The following is a 21,454-nucleotide window of genomic DNA, read 5'->3' as shown; positions in this document are numbered from 1 at the left end:
AGGGAACATATTGGAATTTAAAATGATACATAGTGATACATGAATCCAGGAAGATCCAAAGTCTGAAAAACAATGTAGCAAAAGTGGTATGACTAGTCTATTCATCTTAGTCACTAATATATAACTGCTGCATCAGATACCCTACAAATATAGAGCAATTGAACTGAAATTGTCCTGAAGAGAGCATAATGCAAAAATCCTTTAAAAATTCCTGTTTCTTATAAATATTTGTATAACCTTCCCCCTCTCTCTTTCTCTCTGTCTCCTTTCCATATGTATGCATATTATATGTATATAATGAGTTCAGACTACTCTGGATACAAATTATGAAATAAAATCAACATGGGGAATTTTATACATGCTTGAAAATCTATGACCCATAAACATTACATTATAAACATACATTATAGGTATAATTTATTTACTTGGCTTGTTCTTTATACTAATACAGTACTTTTTGTAACATACAAAGTCACATAACATACATGACAAAATAACTTTAATTTTTACTTTCATAGGTATTTCAGTCATCTAAGTATTTTTAAAATATTGCTTATTGGTATTGGAGGTATGCCTCAAGTGGTAAGTTCAAACCCCAATACTACAAAAAAACCTATTTATCTACATACTATTGTTTGTGCTTTTGTATTTCTCTGTCTTTCCTATCTTAAAATTTATGTTTGTATATTCTAGGAAGTTGTATTCTTTTTGTTAGTGCAAATTTCTTATAGGATGGGAGAATCATCTATTCTGAGAAATACTTATTTTCTTGAAGTAGTAGGTAGATGAAAAATGATGTTAACACACAGAAATCTGGAAAATAATTATTTCTTATCATGAAGCATTAAATCCTTTCCTTGCATTCATGCTGTGGTTAACCACTCTATATAATCATATTCTGCAAAATATTGTTCTTAAAAATGTTATTCTTTCATTTTAATAGGCTACTCAGGGTAGGAGAACCTCAAACAATGAGCCCTAATCAAATATCTTTGTGTGTGTGTGTGTGTGTGTGGTACCGGAACTTGAACTCAGGGCCTCCACCTTGAACCACTCTACCACCTCTTTTATTGATGGGTGTTTTGAGAAAAGGTTTCTGGAACTATTTGCCCAGGTTGGGTTCAAACTGGGATCCTCTTTATATCTTCCTTCTAAGTAGCTAAGATTATAGGCGTCAGCCACTGGTGCCCAGCAGTGTAGTGATAAAGACCCTGGGCTTAGCCAGATTGATTCAAAGTTAGTGTCATATGTTCATATGTCTCTCAGATACAAAAGGACAAAAGGAATATTCACAGATATTCCTCCAATGAGCTTTCCATGCAGCTATTGTTGATGATGTGCACTTAAATAATCTCATTGTGATTCATGCCAAACAAGGAATCCTTCAGGACAAAAGAAGGAGACCAATTATGTCAAAATTAATGAACCCAAGATGAAAATAATTATAACACTGCTTCTTGCTTCCCAAATGTTCTAACTCTGAGATACAGTACATCCATGGAACTGCAGACTCTTTTTTTAAACTGGAAATCTGGTTAAACTAACACACAGAAATGCTAACTTTATTTCAATGTGCAATGGATGCTTTTATTCATCTCTCTATGCTTAGAAACTAGAACAGTATTTGGTGAACAGTAAGTGCTCACTAAAATTTAATAATCAGGATGATTATTAAATCATCCTGATTGATTGGTAACAGTTTTCAAATAAAGAAGTAAAACGGGCCAAGAAAAGTACATGAAAAAAATTCAATGTCTGTAGCCATTTTAGAAATGCAAATCAAAACTACCTCACTCCAGTCAGAATGGCTGCCATCAAGGAAACAACACAAAATACTGGCAAGTATGTGGAGAAAAAGCAATTATATGACTCTATTGGTGGGAGTGCAACCTATCCCATCCACTATGGAAATACATACAGAAGTTCCGAAAAAAATTAAAAATGGAACTTCTATATGTTCCAGCCATAATAATTCTGGGCATATATGGCAAAGAACCAACTCAGTTTCCTATGACATTCACATTCAGGGGGCATTGGTTCGAGGAAACCCCTCCAGGATAACAAAATCCACGGATGCTGAAGTCTCATATAAAGTGTGTGAGAGGAGATGATCATAGAGATGACCACAGGAAGGGACTTTGACTTGGGGTAAGCTGATAAATTACAGGGAGCTCAGGAAGGGAAACGGATAGTGTTTGGCACTCCTATCCTATTCAATCTGAGCAGTTCCATTTCCTTAGGACAATTTCAAAAACAAAGCATCTAGCTTTTACTGACAGAGAGCTTAAGTTATAGAAGCTACATGCAATCTGCTTGCCTGCAGGCAGGCAAACTTTGAGACTGAGCAACCCAGGGTAGTTGAAAAATCACAACTCAGAAAGTTCTGGGACTTTGGGCCACAGTGTCCAGGTTGGAGATGCCATCAGAGGTGAACAAGAAGAGGGTGAAGTATAGACTGGAATGAGTTGAGGGTTCCTTGCTTGAGAGCTGGGAACCACAAAAGGCCCCAAAATTTTGACACTTCTCCCTACCCAATGAGAGCAGCTCCACTATCAGACAAAAATTACAGAAAGAAAGTACTATCTAGCATGGCAGAATGCTCATGCTATAGTAAATCCTCTGTGGGGAGCAGATTATGAGAAGCCTGTGAGAACTTGACATAAGCACAGCTGTGTCAAATAAACTATATGCTGAGTTTGGTATGGCTCCAGCCTCAGAAGAGGTGAAGGCAAAATGCAGGACAGATGCTTTTCCTAAGTTGTTTATATTCAGAGAGAGAGCAGGTTTCTCTTGTTACAATGTCACTCCCCTCCCCAAGAACTGTTGCTCCACCTTCTTGTTTACCACTGTATATAAAAGACTCTCTGAAGGATTGGATTAATGGATTGGTTGGATTGATTGATTGCTTGGCTGCTTGCAAGGGGCACAAGCTACTGCCAGGGTGGCTTGTGAGAATGCTGCTGCTGCTGCTGCTGGCTGTGTGTCTGTGAGTCTAAGGACCAAGACTTTAAAAGAGAACATGGGACAATGCAAGTCTGAGGGTCAAGACTTTAAGAGAGATTAAGGAAAACATGGAAAAGAGAAGGAGAAAGACCTTAGAAGAAAAGTTTTAAAGAATATGGAAAAGAAGCAAAATAAAAGAAGAATTAATAGAGAAGAGAAGCAATGAGGCTGTTATGTGTCTCCATTCAAGCACCCAGCACACCTGACCCTAACTTTCTGCATGTTTGTCTTCTATCCTTTGTCCTTTCTGCATCTCCAGTCACCCTCAGTTAGGTCAGTAGAATAGAGCTTGTGTGAAAGCTCACGAGACTCCCCAAAACTGCCAGTGACCAGGGAAATTTTGAGACTGAACCAGCTGGAGGACTCAAAAAATTAAGAAACAATCTCAGCTCAATGAGTTCTATAACAACCATCACAAGACAGTCAGAAGAAGTGATTGAAAATAGGCAGTGGCTTTGACACAGATAAGCTGAGAAATTAAAGTAGCACCAAGAACTTAGGCAGTGAAGGACCTGGCAGTTGTTGGCCTTATCCTCCATGGCTAGAACAAGTCCCAGTGCCAAGGGATCACTGTAAAAATAGCACCAAGCTCATGGCTGGGGTAGTGCCCAGCATCCAGTAGTTAATTGGTGGTTTGGGGGGCTTGTTTCTCAGTGGAGTTGAAAGTTCTGAGCACAGGACCTCAGACTCATGTGGTATCTCCATTCTAAATCTTCCACAGGGCAGTGAACAGCTGCACAGGGTCAGAAAAACTGAAACCTGCAGGCAGAGCACCTGAGTTCTTAGTTCTCTACCACCAGTGCAGAACTCAGTGCACTATTTGCTCCTTCCAATATCAAGTGCATTTGGGCAGCATCCTAAAGTCTGCAAATGTATTTCCCCAGGATTGCACAAATGGAATGAGCCATGTAGCATGTGAGAACTTTCCTGGCAAATAGACTAAAAGCAACGTGTGGCCAGGAGTGGTTTCTAGTATACAAAGAGGAGAATTTTCTGAGGTAGAAACAGCTCAGAAGTAGACAACTGACCCTTGATGAGCCCCACCCTCAAACTGTGTGTAAAATGAACCCATAAACAAGGAAACACAAGACTCAATGAAGAACACAAGAAATGTGAAAAATGGTTAACATTATGCTCCCAAAGGTCAATAGCCTCATAGTAATAAGCACAAAAGATAGTGACAAGAAAAAGAATGCCAGACAAAGAATTTAAATGAATGATCATAAGAATGACAGATGAAATGAAAAAGGACATGATAAAAAGATGAATGAATTTAAAGAGGATACAAATAAATAGCTGAAAGAACTTAAAGAGAACAGAAATAAACAGCTGAACAAAATTAGGAAAATGGTGCAGAAGAATGCAATAAAGATACAGAAATCCTGAAAAAGAATCACACTGAAATTCCAGAAATGAAAAGCTCAATAAGTCAAACAAAAATTTATGTGGAAAGTCTCTCTAGCAGAGAAGATCAACTAAAGTCAGACTATCAGGGTTTGAATACAAGGTAGATTTATTAGAACAGTCAGATGAAGAAAAAGGAAAAATGTATAAATGGAACATGAAGGATATCTGGGGCACTACTAAAAAACAAGGCATGAATCATGGGCATAGAAGAAGGGGGACAGTTGCAAGTCAAAGGGATAGAAAACATAGTCAATAAAATAATAGGAGAAAATTTCCCAAACCTTGAGAAAGGTAGCCATTCAGGTACAGGAGATTTTTAAGACACCAAATATATAATACCAGAAAGAGAAAAAAACTTTCCAAAACAAAATATAGTTAGAACATTAAGTGTGCAGAACAAGGAAAGTATTGAAAGCTGTAAGAAAGAAGTAACAAGTCACATGTAAAGGCAAACCCATTAGAATAACAGCAGGTTTCTCAAAAGAAACCTTAAAAGTTAGGAATGCATGGAATGATGTATTTCAAACACTGAAAGAAAACTGCCAACGTAGATTACTATACCCAGCAAAGATATAATTTATAGCTGAAAGATAAATACAAACCTGTGATAAAAACTAAAGCAATTTATGACCACTAAACCAGTTCTGTAGAAGATACTCAGAATCCTACACATAGTAGAGGAAGATAAAGATAGCCAGGAAAATATGGGAAAAAATAAATTTCACCAGATGAGTACATAAGCAAATGCAGACCATAAAAGAATCAAACACTTTGAGAACAACAAAATGGAGGGAATTATGACCTTTTCCAATATTAAAACTGAGTGTTAATGGTATCAATCTTCCAATCAAAAATCACAGAATAGTGAGTTAAATCAAATAGGAAGAGCCAACAATTCATTGACAACATGGAAATCATCTCAATGGCAAAAGCAAATTTTGCCTTAAGGTGAAAGTATAGAAAAAAATCTTCCATGCAAATGGGCCTCAGAGTAGCTATACTCATATCTAATAAAATATAATTTAAACCAAAATTAATCAAGAGACAAAGAAAGTCACTTAATACTTATAAAGAAAACAATCAACAGGAAGCATAATTGTTAACATAATTGTTATCATAATGACGTTGGTGCATCCAACAAACATGACCAGACTAAAAAGCACAGATGGATTCCAGCACAATGACAGTGGAAGATTCCAATACTTCATTCTTATTAATAGATAGGAAATCTAGACCAAACAATCAACAAAGGTCCACAGAATCAAATGGCACTATAGACCCAGATGACTTAACCAACAACTATAGGGTATATCATCAAGCATTTGTACAATACATGTAACTCTCAATACACCATGGAAATTTCTCCAGACACAAAGCAAGTCTTACCATAAATAAGAAAATTGAAACAACTCCCTGTATCTCACTGGCCCATAATGAAATGAGATCATGTTTTTCAGTTTTTCCAATATTTTAAAAAATAATAAAAATCATTTGTTTGATAAAAGACCAATGCTACATACCTTTCTCAGGAACACAAACCCTATTTGTTTTATCTTGATTCTCCACTCTAAAATAATAAAAGGTTGTCATAGTTAAGTGAAGGCAGCTATGGCTTAATATTGAATACAACAGTATATGTTCAATTCAAAAACCAAAGTAGCTGTTCTTCTTTGCAAATTTTTTTAAAGTTTTGATCCTTAGAAGTACATTTATTTTCTTTTTCTATCTCCTCCCGAATTTTTTTTTTCTTTTTTAATAAATATTTGGAATTTTATTTAAAAAAAAAAAAAGACAAAACAAAAAAGCATCACAATCATGAACATTATTATAGTTAGAGGCCCTCTGGGTTTTCCACAAAGACACTGAGCAGGCTCACAGGAGTTCCCATGTTAAAGTCAAGGTTAAATGCCCATCTTTAAAAGAAGGAAGAAAAACTAGGTATACTACCATTTAACTTGTTTTAATGTTTCTTCATAAATGGTGAAAAATACTAAAGTACAGATAAGAAATAATCGTAATGTTGTGACCTACATTATAAATATGGAATTATAAATTTAAAACATTTTCTGGTTTGAAAAATAAATCTGGTAGTCAATGCAGCTCTGTGGAGTCTCTGTGTCTAGTAAGGCTGGTCTGTGCGCTCCTGACGGTGGCCCTCTTTATCCACCTTTCCAGGTCCTGCAGTCGGCCTCTTCTTCCTCCCATCTGTTACATTAAAAGGCCAAAGGTTCCCCTGGACCACTTCACCTTCCTCTGCCAAAGGCACCTAGATCCTTGCCATGGCCACCACAGAAGTCACCTCTGTCTCCACCGTGACCTCCTCTGAACATTCCACCAGGACCACTGCAGTAAATGAGGCCACCTCTGCCTCCCTGCATGCCACAAGGGCCACCTCTGCCATGATCACCACAGAGAGGTGGAAAGGGTGGTGGGTGGAAGCCTTCGGGCCTTGGGGCCTTACACTGGTTGTATTCCATTCTCCAGGCGAAGTTCTGGTTTCCACAGCCAGTTTCCTGCTAGGTGTTGGACATTTCCTTCTCCACAGAGGTTCCCTTGGGAACCCCGGGCTCTTCTTCGGGGGAAGCCTCCTTTGTCTCCTCCATGGTCTCCCATGTGACCCATGGGTCCTCCAGTCCCTCTAGGGCCACCTGGAATCTGCGGAGTGGGGACGGCATCCCTCTGCCCTCATAGGGTGGCATGCCACCCCACATGCTGTTCATCAGAGACTTCTTTTGGGCAAAAGAGACTTTAAGTTTGCTTCCTTGAAAATCTTTCCCATCAAACCACTCCACAGCATCCTTGGCAGATGGTGGGTCTTCATAAGACAGTCTGGTGTCTCCTTTGGGATTTCCTGTTTCCTTGTCCAGGTAGATGTGAGTCATGGGCTGTCCAGATCTCTTGTTCATCTTAGCAACCCCACACTGCTTAAAGAAGTCTGGGAGATCATCAAGAGCCACATTGCCATTTAATCCTTGCACATAAATTGTACTGTTGTCAGAGTGCAGAGGGCTTAGATCAAGATATGGTCCTTCATCTATGGGTCCACGAGGCTTATGGAAGCCACCTCGCTCTCCAGCACTGCCCATTACACCACATCTTCCTCCTTGCCCACCTCTGCTCATGCCTCCATGATCAAATCCCCTCTTCCTCCTCCCTGGTTATCAGGGCCACTCTGTTCTGGTTCTCTCCTGGTCTGATTATCCTCCAGGCTCCTACCCATAAACACCCATGCTACTGGGGTGGTCCTATTGGAATAAACTCTGCTACCCATAGCTACTGCTCTTTTGGCTATATGGACTTGGAGGCTGGCTGTAGGATCCCGTCTGGGGGTGTGTCAGGGGAGGGGGTAACTAGTGGGAGGCTGCTGCCTGTAGCTGCATTGTTGACCATAGCTACTCTGCTGTTCATAGCTGCTCGGCTGCCCATAGGTGTTCTGCTGAGAATAGCTACTCTGGTCATAGCTAGTCGGCTGTATAGCGGAATAGCTGGTAGGAGGATATGATGGAGGTGCAGTGACTGGTTGCATGGGGTAGCTCCCAGGAACCTGGGGATAACTGTAGTTACTCTGTCCATATCCTAGGTTGGGCTAGTTATAACACCATGTGCTAGACTGAGGTTGACTAGCTTCAGCAGGCTTGTTACCATCTTGCCATCTTGCAGGTACAGAGGCTGTTGGCTGCTGCCCATAAGTTGGATAAGCAGGTTGAGTGCCATAAGCCAACTGAGATACATAGGAGGCCTGGGTGGTGGTGACTGTGGCTGTGGTTGTGTCATATGCTCCAGTTCTACACCCCTGGACAGGCTGGCTGTATGCTTGGGGGGGCAGTTAGAGTAGAGTAACCAGTGGGAGGCTGTCCAAAAGAAGTTACACAGAGGACTGCCCATATGTGGCAGTGGTCTGAGCCTGGGTAGGCTGTCCATAGGTTCCATGTCTTTGTTGCCCATGTGCCTATACTGGCCTCAAACTCGAGATCCTCCTGCCTTACTCTCTCAAGTTTTGGAATTATAGGAATGTACCACCACAACCAGACTTTTAAAAACCCATTTCAATTCTATTTTTCCATTTTCCCCATTTCATCTTCCCTAACCCAATAAACACTTTGTTGAAGAGTTTAGTTTCCCTCCCCATCTCTATGCCTTTCCTATTAATACTTGAGACATATATACCTATCTACAGACATTCCTACAAGGGTTTTGCCAAGGTAACTTCCTTTGGGGCATACTCTTAGTCTCTTTTAATTGAAATGTACATTTTCCTTATAATGATGCTTTTCTGTTTTATCATACTTAAAATTAAATAACAGAATTTCTTTTTCTACTGCTGTACTAGGTGGAGGTACATTATGGCATTTACAAAAGTTCTTACAATATATCATACCTGAATTCATCCCTTCCACCATTCTCCTTCATCTCCCCCATCCCATTCCTGGAATAGCTTCAACAGATATTATTTTTCCATTTACATACATGTGTACACAGTATTTGTACATTTCTCCATCTCCTCCCCCCTCCCATTGGTACCTACTCCCCAGGCAAGAGGTGTTCCATCCTCCTGTTCTTTGACTTTGTGTAAGAAAAAACGAAGAAGAAAAAAAATGCCATTTTTGCTTATTTAAGGCCTCTCCCACCTTTTTTCTTAGACAGTGGGAGAGGTAGATTGAAGCCAGTTGTTTAGGGTATTTAGCTGTTAACTAAAATTTCGTGGGTTTGAATTCCATCAATCTAGTGAGGACTTAGCTTAGTAAAAGCGCTTGATTTGCGTTCATGAGATGTAGAGTGATATCCTGCAGTCCTTATTATAGGAATTAAGTTTATTTAACTTGCTTAGGGCTTTGAAGGCTCTTGGTCTATTTAACCTAAATTCCTAGTTTAAGGTAAATATTATAGGTGTTATGGGTAGGGTTATAGTTGTAACAATGAAAAGTGGGGGCAAAAGAATTGAGTGTTTATTGTTGGATTGTCATCATTTTATTTTTGTGGCATTGGTGGTTGGAAACAGGGTTAGGGTTGTTGAGTAAATTAATCGTATGTAGAAGTAGAGGTTTAGTAGGGCTAGTATGGCTATAATTGTGGGTGTTAGGATTAGATCATTTTTTGTTAGCTCATTAATGATGATTCATTTTGGTAGAAATCCTGTTAGTGGTGGGAGTCCTCTGAGTGATAAGAGTGAGATGAGTAGTATTAGGGTAACTATTGGGGCTATATTTCAGGAGTGGGCTAGGGTTAGTGTGTTTGAGTTATGGTTGATTATTGTGAACATGGTGATAGTAGAATATAGATGATTAGGTTTAGTATGAAGGCTATGGAATTGTATGAGATGATGGCTATTATTCATCCTATATGGGCAATTGATGAATAGGCTATGATTTTGCATAGTTGTGTTTGGTTCAGTCCTCCTCAGCCCCCTACCATGATTGATAGTAGGGCTATTGATATAATGAGCTGGTGGTTGATTGATGGTGTTAGTTGATATAGGATGGAGATTGGGGCTAGTTTTTGTCATGTTAGTAGTAGTATCCTTGATATGAGAGTAGTTCTTTGGGTGACTTCTGGTACTCATAGATTAAATGGGGCTAGTCCGAGTTTTATAGTTAATGTTATTAGGGTTATAAAGGATGTAATGGGATTTTGTATATAAGTGATTGATCATTGGTCTGAATCTAGTAGGTTAATTACAATTGCTATTAGCAGCAGCATAGATGCTGTGGCTTGTGTTATGAAATATTTGGTTGCTGCTTCTGTGGATCGTGGGTTTCCTTTGTTGATTAGTAGGGGGATGAATGCTAACATATTAATTTCTAGACCCACTCATATTATTAGCCAGTGGGAGCTTATTATTGTGATTATTGTTCCTATAATTATAGTGGGTAAGATAATTTGGCAGTGGGGAAGGATATAAGCCAATATTTTCAGGGTATGGGACCAATAGCTTAATTTAGCTGACCTTACTTTAGAGTTGGGTATGATATGGTAGCATGAAGAATTTTGAGTTCTTAGGATTAGGTTCAATTCCTGTAGCTCTAGAAATAAGAGGGCTTAAACCTCTGTATTTTACTCTATCAAAGTAACTCTTTTGTCAGACATATTTCTATATTTGTGGGGGGATGCTTGATATGACAATGGGGAGGGATACATATAGTATGCAGGTGGCCAAAACAAGTGGGAGGAAGTTTTTTCATAGTAGATGTATAAGTTGGTCGTATTGGAATTAGGGGTATGATGCTCACATTCATAGAAATAGTATGGTGAGGCAAAGGGTTTTGATGGTGAAGTTGTTTGTGTATAGTTCTAGGGTTAGAAGGTTGTGGAATGCTCCTAGAAATATGATTATTGTGAAAGCATTTATTATAATAATGTTTATGTATTCTGCTATGAAGAATAGGGCAAATGGTCCAGCAGCATACTCTAAGTTGAATCCGGATACAAGTTAAGATTCTCCTTCAGTTAGGTCGAATGGGGCCCGGTTTGTTTCTGCTAATGTTAAGATAAATCATATTATGGCTAGTGGTCATGCTGGGATGATGAGTCAGATATGTTCTTGTGTTGTAATTAGTGAGAATATGGTGAATGATCCATTTATAAGTATTACTGATAGAATGATAATGGTAAGGGATACTTTGTATGAGATTGTTTGTGTGACTGCTCGAAGTGCTCCAATTAGGGCACATTTAGAATTTGATGATCAGCCTGATCATAGGATGGCATACATGGATAGGCTAGAGGTTGCTAGAATAAGTAGGATACTAAAGTTTATGTTGATTAAGGGTTGTGGTATTGGGAATGGGATTCATATAATGAGGGTTAGGGTGAGTGCTAGGGTTGGGACAATGGAGAATAGCAGTGGGGAGGAGGCTTGTGGTCGTATGGGTTCTTTAATAAATAGTTTTAGTGCACTGGCGAATGGTTGGAGGATGCTGTAGGGGCCTACTACATTTGGGCCTTTTCGTAATTGTATATATCCTAGGAGTGTTAAGGAGAGGAGTTGAACCTCTGAAGGTAAAGTTTTAAGTCTTATGCAATTGCCAGGCTCTGCCACCTTAACTAACCCTGTTGTAGGGCAGGTAAGTAAATAATTTGCTAGATTAATGTTAGTGTATCTATTAGATTTAAGGCTCTGATGGGGAGTTGGCCTTGTTTCTCTTGTCCTTTTGTACTGGAAGAAACTTGTAAATAGAAACCAACCTGGATTGCTCTGGTTTGAACTCAGATCACATAGGACTTTAATCATTGAACAAATGAACCTTTAATAGCGGTTGCACCATTGGGATGTCCTGATCCAACATTGAGGTCGTAAACCCTCAATGATATGTTCTAGAGTCGATATGGACTCTAGAACAGGATTGGGCTGTTATCTCTAGGGTAACTTGGTCCATTGCTGAAGTGATGGGTCAATTTATGATTTTTTCTGTATTTTGACTTGTTAGTCTAAATTTAAATCATTCAGAGGTTGTTTTGTGCTCCGAGGTCACCCCAACCAAAATTATCAAGCCAGAAATTATAGGGTTAAGCCATTAGGGATTAGTGTGTTTATATAATTGTGGTTGAAAAATTAAATCTCCATAGGGTCTTCTCGTCTTATTGGTTGATTCCTGCCTCTTCATGGGAAGGTCAATTTCACTGATCAAAAGTAAGAGACAGATAAACCCTCGTCAAGCTGTTCATACAAGTCCCTATTTAGGGAACAAATGATTATTCTACCTTTGCACAGTCAGGATACCACGGCTGTTTAACATTTGTCACTGGGCAGGCAATGCCTCTAATAGTTGTTATGCTAGAGGTGATGTTTTTGGTAAACAGGTGGGGTTTTTGTTTGCCGAGTTCCTTTTACTTTTTTTAATCTTTTCTTATAGCACTCCTTTGTCGGGTTAACATTTTGTTTTATAGGTTAGGCCTGTGTTTGTTTTTTACTATATATATGTTAACTCTTAGTGATTTATTTGGTCTGATATAAGTTTGTGCTCGGAGAATTTTTTCTTGTCACTAATATTAACATTAACTCATCTATTGGGAAATAGATTAACTCAGTTTGTAGTATAGGAGGTCATGTTGGTTCTTGTAATTCAGGGATGGGTTTGGTTGAGCTTGAATGCTTTCTTAATTGGTGGCTGCTTTTAGGCCAACTATGGCTGTGTAAAGGATTTTACTCTCTATATAAGGTTGTATCTGTATCTAAAGGGTTGTCCCTCTTTAAATTAACATTAAAATTTACATGTTGGAATATTATTTCTTGTGGTAAATTTTAAGTGGAACTGAAATTCAGTTCTGAGTAATCAGTTATCATCAGGCTCGGTAGGCTTTTCACCTCTAGAGATCTTCTCACTATTTTGCTACATAGATGAGTGTGTTCATAGATAACTGTCTTTAGGTAGCTCATCTGATTTTGGGGTGCTTAGCAAAGTTCTCTGTGTTAAGCTTCTTCTAGTTAAATCATTATGCAAAAGGTACAAGGTGTGGTCTTTGCTTTTTAGTGCTTTGAATTAATCTTTCATCTTTCCCTTGTGATACTGGCTCTATAGCTCCTGGTATGTATTTCTATCACTTATACTTTACAGGTGGGTGAATGTTTTATTTTACAGGTTTGATGTAGTTGTGATTATTGTTTTTTGGGCTAGAATTGGCTCAAAATGTTCATTGTGTGAAATCTTCTGGGTGTAAGCCAGGAGCTTTATAGTTAAGCTACATTTTGATGTTCCAAGCACACTTTCCACTATGCTTACCTTGTTACGACTTATCTCCTCTTAATTTTTGTGGTAGTAGTTTATGTAAGTTTTGTAGTAAAAATGTTGAGGAGGGTGACAGACTGTGTGTGTGTGCTTCATTGCTCGGTTCAATTGAGCTATCTAAATTCAATTTACTGCTAAATCCTCCTTATTCTCTTCAGTTTCATAAGAGTTTCCGTTGGTTTTCTTAGGGTAGAAAATGTAGCCCATTTCTTTCCATCTCATTGGCTATACCTTGACCTAACATTTTTATGTTGCATGTTTTAGCTTACTTTAAGTGCCTTAAGTAGGGTTTGCTGAAGATGGCGGTATATAGGCTGACTTAGCAAGAGATGGCGAGGTGAATCGGGGTTTATCGATTATAGAACAGGCTCCTCTAGATGGATATAAAGCACTGCCAAGTCCTTTGAGTTTTAAGCTGTTGCTAGTAGTTCTCTGGCGAATATATTTGTTGGGTCTGCATATTTAGGTTTACGGCTAAGCATAGTGGGGTATCTAATCCCAGTTTGGGTCTTAACTGTCGTGTTTTCAGATTTGTTAAGATTACTTTAGTAATTATTTTTTCCTCTAGCTGTAGCTTTTTACAGCTTAGGTAAAGTTTATTCTTATTGGGGGAAAAATTCTTAAACATGCTTTATGCCGAGGTTTATTAGTTTGGGTCTATCGTATGACTGCGGTGGCTGGCATGAGATTTACCAACCCTTAAGTGAGTGTAACTTAGTCAAACTTTCATTTATCGCTTAATTTTTATCACTGCTGTGCCCCGTGGGGGTGTGATGAAGCAAAGTGTCTTTAGCTACAAGTTTGTGTGCCTGATGCTTGCTCCTTTTGGTCTATTAGACCTAGAGGGCATATTCACTGGGGCACGGAAATTTGCATGTGTAATTTCACTGAAAACTAATAAAAAAGCTAGGACCAAACTTTTATTTGTTTATGGGATTATATAATCCATATAGGCATTTTCAGTGCCTTGCTTTGATATATAAGCTACGTTAACTTTTGTATTTAAGGTTACTTTCTTCTTTAATGTGGTTAATTATTTTAGGTATCTTACTAGTATGTGGGGAAAGGAGTATAAAGTTGGCTCATGTGGTGGTTGAAATTTGTGCATTGTGTAATTTAATTTACAAGATACTTAGATGGCACATTAATAAATTGAATGTGCAAAATAAAAAAGTAAAATTATAGGGTTTTGGGTAGATGTACATATAGAAGTTTTGTGTGTAGAGCATGTTTCTTTTTTTGGGGGTTTTGGCAAGAGTTAGTCATGTGGGGGGGTGGGGGGGTTTGCCCATAGATACATGTATACGTGTATATGTGTATGCATGTATGCGTGTATGCGTATGCGTGTGTTGTATTTTCCTTATGCCAACAAGCATGGAGTTCTAACACCTCTTGATTTTTATTATGCGGGTAAAGAATATTGATTTAAAAGTCCAGCTACAATAGAATTGACTGAGACCATGCCTTGACGGCTATGCTGAGTCACAGCATCCAAAAATTTAAAAAATACCAAATGTATGACAGTACAGTTATGTTGATCATGGACCAGTCTAGTCATTAGTCCATCGAGATGTCTTATTTAAGGGGAACGTGTGGGCGATCTAGTTATCATGGCCCTGAAGTAAGAACCAGATGCCAGGTATAGTTTTATTACAGAAATCCCCAAGTTTAATGGGCCCGGAGCGAGAAGAGGGACACTTCCCGAGCGGGTTGCTGATTTCACGGACGATGGTAGATTAAGGGACCAAACATAGTAGAGGATATCCATTTTGACGAGGATTTATTTGACTTAATGTACGATCAATAGACTAATGTATTATGTCCTGTTAATAGGTAGTCGTTGGTGGTGAATATCCTGTTGTAGTTGAGTTACGTACATTAACATTCTATGTACTATAGTCCGAGTTGTTATTTATGTATGTGCTTATATTCTTGGGGTGGTGGATTTCATGTATGATTATACATTTATGTACTATGTATGATTAACATTTTAAGTACTCAAGCATTATTAATGTGGAATGTAACCGAAAGCACGGTATACATAGATTATTGTAATGCCTACATACTAGTGTATTACTTAAGATTAAGTGATATAAAATTAGATGCAGGGGTAGTTTAATTGTAAGAATTTCAGCTTTGGGTGCTGATGGTGGGACTTTGTTTCTTCCCTGATGTCTTAAGGGGATAATTTTTCTCCATTGTTGGTTTACAAGACCAAAGTAATGTTTATACTGTAAGGACTCTTCATTTAAGTATTTTGTTTTCGGTTAGGCTGGTGGTGGGTATGAGGACGAGAATGGTGAGGAAGTATAGGATGGATGCTATTTGTCCTATGATGATAAGTGGGGGTTGGACAAGTTGTCTGCCAATTCATGTTAGGATGAGGAGGTCTGCAGTTAGTGCTCAGAATAAGCATTGGCTGATTGGGCAGAATATTAGGCTTCATTGTTTAGATGTGTAGAGGAGAGGGAAAGCTGCTAGGATTAGGATGGATAATACTAGAGCTATGACTCCACCGAGATTGTTGGGGATGGATCATAAGATTGCGTATGCAAATAGGAAGTATCATTCTGGTTTAATGTGTGGTGGTGTGTTTAGGGGGTTGGCTGGTGTGTAGTTGTCTGGGTCTCCTAATAAGTCTGGAGAGAATAGTACTAGGATCAGAAGGAAGGTAAATAAGAGTAGAAATCCAAAGGAGTGTTTAATGGTGAAGTATGAGTGGAATGGGATTTTTCAGAATCTGAGTTGATTCCTGATGGGTTGTTTGATCCTGTTTCGTGTAGGAATAGGAGGTGGACTATTGCTAGTGCTGTGATAATAAAAGGTAGGATGAAGTGGAATGCGAAGAATCAGGTTAGGGTGGCTTTGTCTACAGAGAATCTGCCTCAAATTCATTCTACTAGATTGTATCCAATGTACGGGATTGCTGAGAGTAGGTTGGTAATTACTGTGGCACCTCAAAATGATATTTGTCCTCATGGGAGAACGTATCCTATAAAGGTAGTGGCTATGAATGTGAATAATAACATAATACCAATGTTTCATGTTTCTCTGAAGGTGTAGGATCCATAGTAGATCCCTCATCCTACGTGTATAAATAGGCAAATAAAGAATATGGAAGCTCCATTGGCATGAAGGTATTGGAAAATTTAACTGTAGTTTACGTCTTGGCAGGTATGTGTGACTGAAGAGAATGCTGTTGTGGTATCTGACTTGTAGTGTATTGCTAGAAACAATCCTGTTGCGATTTGTAGAATTAAGCAAATTCCTAGTAGGGAACCGAAGTTTCATCATGCTGAGATATTGGATGGCATTGGGAGGACAATGAATGAGTGGTTAATGATTTTTATTAATGGGTGTGTTTTTCGGATGTTTGTCATTAAAGGTTTCTGTAGTTGAATTACAATGATGATTTTTCATGTCATTAGTCTTGGTTTAAGTCCACGTGGAAATTACTACATATTCTATGTATTTATTGAGTGTTATGTTTGTGTTGGGCTTTGTAGGATTTTCTTCTAAGCCTTCTCCTATTTATGATGTTTTTAGTTTATTTAGGTGGAATGATAGTAGTATTTGTTTATACCACGGCGATGGCTATTGAAAATTATCTTGAGACGTGGGGTTCCAATGTGGTTATTTGGGGTGCTTCAATGCTAGGTTTGTTTGTAGAGTTGGTTTTTTTGGTTTTATTAGTGAAGAATGATGAAGTGGATGTGTTGGGGGTATTTATAATACAAGTGATTGGGTTATTTATAGTGGTGAGGGGGTGGAATATATTAATAGAGATGTCATGGGTGTTGAGGCTGTTTATAGTTATGGAAGTTGATTGATGGTGTTGGCTGGTTGGTCTTTATTTGTAAGTATTTTTATTGTTCTTGAGATTACTCATGGTAATTAGATAATAATTGTTAGTGCTAAGGCTATAGATAGTAAGAAGAATAGGAAGTATAACTTGATTATTCCTTTTTGGTTAGATACAGTGATAGAGGCTTTAATTTGTATGTTGGCTATTAATTTGGGTATGGTTTTTTCTATTCAAATTATGTCTAAAAGGGTTGATGCTGCTTTTTGGCTGAGTGTCAGTGTGTTTTTGGGTGAAGTGTGGTGTATAATGGTTGGGAGGAATCCAAGTATGGTAAAAAATGATTTGGTGTTGGAGTTTAGGTTTAGTTTTAGGTTGTAGGTTATGTTGTTGAGTTCTATTGCGATAGTGAATCCTAGGATATTGACTCCTAAGGCCATTAGTTTTAGGTATAGTGGTATGGTGAGTATGGGGGTAATGTTATTTGAGATAATAAATCCAGCAAAAATGCTTCTTACAAGTAATCATTTAATAGAGTTTATAAGTTGTGGGTTGTTTTCATTGATGTTGATGTGTGGGTAGAATCGAGGTTATCCTAGGAGGGCAAAGAAGATGATTCGTGTGCTGTATACAACTGTAAGGGAGGTTGTAATTAGTAGGGCTCAGGCGTTGGTGTACAACGTGTTGGCGGATTCAATGATAAGGTCTTTGGAGTAAAATCCTGTTAGGAAAGGTATGACTGTGAGTGCTAGACTTCCTACTGTCAGAGAGGAAGGTGTGAATGGTATAGCTTTGGCTAATCCACCTATTTTGTGAATATCTTGCTTATCGTTGAGGCTATGGATGATGGATCCTGAGCACATGAATAGTATTGCTTTGAAGAATGCATGATTGCAGATGTGGAGAAATGATAGGTAGGTTTGGTTAAATCCAAGGGTGACTATCATTAGGCCTAGTTGACTGGAAGTTGAGAATGCGATGATTTTTTTGATGTCATTCTGTGTTAGGGCACAGATTGCTGTGAAGAGGGTTGTGATAGCTTCTAGGCACAGCATGGTTGATATAATTAGTTGGTTAGATTCTGGGAGAGGGTGAAATCAGATTAGAAGGAAGATTCCTGCGAATCCAATTCCACGACTATTGTGCTTGAGTGGAGTAGGGCTGATACTGGTGTTGGACCTTCTATGGCTAAGGGGAGTCATGGGTGGAGTCCAAATTGGGCTGATTTTCCAGTGGCAGCTAGTAGTAGGCCTAGCAGGGGGATTGTTGTTATTTTAGGGTCCATGAATAGTTGTTGTAGGTCCCATGAGTTAGAGCAAATTAAAAATCATGCTAATGATAGGATGAATCCAATATCCCCAATTCGGTTGAATAGGATTGCTTTTGGTGCGGAGGTGTTGGCGTCGATGCGTCCATATCATCATCCGATGAGGAGAAATAATATGATGCCTACTCCTTCTCATCCAATGAAAAGTTGAAATAGGGTATTTGCTGTGACTAGGATTAGTATGGTGATAAGAAAAAATAGTAGGTATTTAAGGAATTGGTTGATGTTAGGATCAGAGTATATATATCATAGGGAGAATTTTATGATTGATCATATTACGAATAGAGCTACTGGCATGAATAATAGTGAAAAATAGTCTAGTTTGAGGCTGAGTGAGAGTTTTGTGGTGTGGATGGTGAGCCAGTGTCAATTGGATACGATGGTTTCCTTACTTAGGTGGAGGAATATAATTATGGGAATTATGCTAGTGATGAATGCTAGCTTAACTGAGGTTTTAATATATTCAGGATAGTTTTTATTTTTGTAAAAGTCTGTCAGGGATATTAGGATAGGGTATATGAGGATTATTATGATTATGGATGAAGTTAATATGTTTATTACTTTTATTTGGAGTTGCACCAATTTTTTGGTTCCTAAGACCAACGGATAGCTACCATCCTTTAAAAGTAAGAAAGCCATATTTTAGGTATGGTGGCATGAGTTAGCAGTTCTTGTGTACTTTCTCGGTAAATAAGAAAATTTTGGTTTCTGATTCTAGATTCACAAAATCTAGTGTTTTTGTTAAACTATATTTACAGAATATTTTGCTGAGAATGATTTTTGGATTTAAAGATAGGAGGAGTAGGGGGAGTAGGTGGAGGAGGACTAAGGAGTTTTCTCATGTGAATAATGGGTGAATGTTATTTATGTGGTAGGTAGATTTGCCTCGTTGAGTAGTGGTTAGTATGTATAGGGTGTATAAGGCTGTGATGAGTGTATTGGCTCCTATAAGGAGGACGGTGAAATTGGATCATGAGAATGAGGAGGTGATGATTATTAGTTCTCTGATTAGGTTAATTGTTGGGGGAAGTGCAAGGTTGGTTAAGCTTGCTATAAGCCATCATAGGGCCATTAATGGGAGTATTGTTTGTAGGCCTCGAGTTAGGAGTATGGTTCGGCTATGCACTTGTTCATAGTTTGTGTTTGCTAGACATAATAAGACTGAAGAGGTTAAACCATGGCCTACTATTAATGCTGTAGCTCCTATAAAGCTTCATGGGAATTGGATTAAGATGGTGACAATTACCAACGCTATGTGACTGACTGATGAGTATGCAATTAGGGATTTTAGGTCTGTTTGTCATAAACAAATTGAGCTGGTTATTACTATGCTTCATAGTGAGAGTAATATAAATGGGTATATTATGTGGTTTGTGATGGGTGATAGGAGGATGGTAACTCATATTATACCATATCCTCCTAGTTTTAGTAGAATAGCTGCTAGTACTATGGAGCCGGCAATAAGTGCTTCAACATGGGCTTTAGGTAGTCATAGGTATAGTCAATATAATGGTATTTTAACTATAAATGTTATTATGCATGCTAGTCAGAGTAGGTCATTTGATCATGATAGGTTTAGTTGCTCTGAGTAGTTGAGGATGTGAAGGTTTAGGGATCCTAGCCAGTTTTGTAAGTGAATTAATGCAACTAGAAGGGATAAGGATCCAATTAGTGTGTAAAATAGGAAGTACAGGCCTGTGTTAAGTCGTTCTGTTTGGTTTCCTCATCGTGTAATGATAATTAGTGTGGGAATTAGTGTGGCTTCAAATAAGATGTAAAATAAGATTAGTTCTGTGGATGTAAATGTTATAAGTAATAGAACTTGTAGTAGTACCAGTATGGTGATATACATTTTTTTTCGTTCTATTAGTTCTTTGTTCATGTGTTGTTGGCTAGCTATAATTATTAGTGGTAATAGTCAGGCTGTTAGAATTAAGAGGGGGGCGGAGAGGAACTCTGAGGAGAATAATGAGAAATTAAGGCTGTTTTCATTTGATTGATTTAGAGTAAATAAGCATAGTATACTGATTAGTAGGCTGTAGGCAGTGGAGTTAATTCATATTATGTTGCTCTTTGAGAATCATGTTATAGGAATAAGTACGATTGTGGGTATAATAATTTTTAGCTTTGTAAGAGGTTTAGGTTTTGCACATAGCCCATTCTGCCTTGTGGCACTTCCATGTATATATGTAATCATCCCACCCAAATACATATATTCAGAAATGAGCAAGAGATGACATTGTCAAGTAACTCAGCACACTGCATACAATAAACATTCAGTTAGTAGTTTCCTGCTCTTGGCATTTGTCTTAGAACTTTGTGGTTAAATGATGGCAACCTCAATAGAACTCCTGGCAATAGTGACCATGCTCTACATCTACACTACCCAGTATGGTAACTTGTGGACACAAGGGGCTCATGAGCCCTTGAAATATATCCAGTTTGACAGGTACTTTTAAACTTTTATTTAACTTTGGTTAATCTACAAATGAACAGCCACATAAGGCAAGTGGCAAGTGCATTGGACAGTGTGGTAAATCTGTGTTTGGGGAGTCATATATGCAGAACCAAAGAATTCTCCATTTGGCTGCTTCACCAGGATTAATATAGTAAAACATTAAGGAGAGACTTATTTCTGTATTATGCACACATACACTTTTGGTGTTACAAAAGAAATAATTAGAAAAGGGAGAGGATTGATTTTTATTACTCTAGTGATTTTGATCTCTCCTGATTAAAAACCATAAATATTATTTTTTTTTGTCTGAAGGTGAATTTTGCTTCTCAATTTGATTAGATTAAGAAATGCTTAGGAGATTAGGAAAGCACACTTCTGTGTGTGTCTGTGAAGGGATTTTCAGAGATGATTAGATCTTGAGGGCTCTGACCTAATAAATAGGTTAATCTGAAGAAGACAGCATTATTGAGAGGTGGTGAGATATAGGAGGAGGGGCCTAGCTGGAGTAAGCAAGGCACTGGGACCATGTCCTTGAGGATTGTGTCTGACTTGCCTCTTCCTGTATTCCACCTTTCTCTTCTTCCTTGCTGTCATGACATCAACTCCTCTACTTTGTCTTATGCTCTCCACCACGATATATTGATAACTTTGACACCATGAGTCAAAGTAAATTTTCCCACCTTTAAGTATCTGTCATGTATTTTTTCATAGCAAAGAGAAAAGTAACTAACACA

At 38.3% G+C, this 21,454-nt stretch overlaps 3 pseudogenes; all 3 read right to left on the bottom strand.

The window, feature by feature from the left end:
* Nucleotides 1-6,529: 6,529 nt before the first annotated feature.
* Nucleotides 6,530-14,901, bottom strand: LOC109678924 (RNA-binding protein EWS-like; annotated as a pseudogene).
* A 2,126-nt stretch (nucleotides 14,902-17,027) lies between these two features.
* Nucleotides 17,028-18,901, bottom strand: LOC141423467 (NADH-ubiquinone oxidoreductase chain 5-like; annotated as a pseudogene).
* A 22-nt stretch (nucleotides 18,902-18,923) lies between these two features.
* On the bottom strand, nucleotides 18,924-20,459 carry LOC141423466 (NADH-ubiquinone oxidoreductase chain 4-like; annotated as a pseudogene).
* Between the last annotated feature and the right edge of the window lie 995 nt (nucleotides 20,460-21,454).

This window comes from Castor canadensis, chromosome 5 (assembly GCF_047511655.1).
Source record: "Castor canadensis chromosome 5, mCasCan1.hap1v2, whole genome shotgun sequence".
Classification (NCBI taxonomy): domain Eukaryota; kingdom Metazoa; phylum Chordata; class Mammalia; order Rodentia; family Castoridae; genus Castor; species Castor canadensis.
Note: the sequence above shows the minus strand (reverse complement) of the source record. Positions and strands in the feature narration are given on the sequence as shown.